Source organism: Nannospalax galili, unplaced genomic scaffold (genome assembly GCF_000622305.1).
Source record: "Nannospalax galili isolate Female #2095 unplaced genomic scaffold, S.galili_v1.0 C46938771, whole genome shotgun sequence".
NCBI lineage: Eukaryota > Metazoa > Chordata > Mammalia > Rodentia > Spalacidae > Nannospalax > Nannospalax galili.
Window position 1 is genome coordinate 1 of NW_008430093.1, and position 353 is coordinate 353.

The window sequence follows — 353 nt, forward strand, 5'->3', positions numbered from 1 at the left end:
GTACACCAAGTACTTCTGTAATCATATCTTGGTTATGACATGTGGCCAGGTCACTTTAAACACACCTATGAACCTGCATTGATTTTGACCATGATGCCTCCAAAGCCAAAACTGTAGTGTCTTTAGAATGAAGACTCATCCAAAGAACCAAGAGCCCAGAAGAGAACACAAAGGGCAGCAGCTCAACCACAGGTAATATAGTTCTTAGGCTTAAAATGTTCAAAGTATGTGCTTTCTTCGGCAGCACATATACTAAAATTGGAACAATACAGAGATTAGCGTGACCCCTGCTATTTCATGAAGTCTTCCATATTTTTCAGCTGAATGCTGCACGTATGACTAAAAAATTTTTT

The 353-nt window shown here is 39.1% G+C and overlaps 1 pseudogene; it reads left to right on the top strand.

Annotated features, from left to right (window-relative positions):
• The first annotated feature begins 228 nt into the window (after window positions 1–228).
• Window positions 229–317, top strand: LOC115069053 (annotated as a pseudogene).
• Window positions 318–353: the final 36 nt, after the last annotated feature.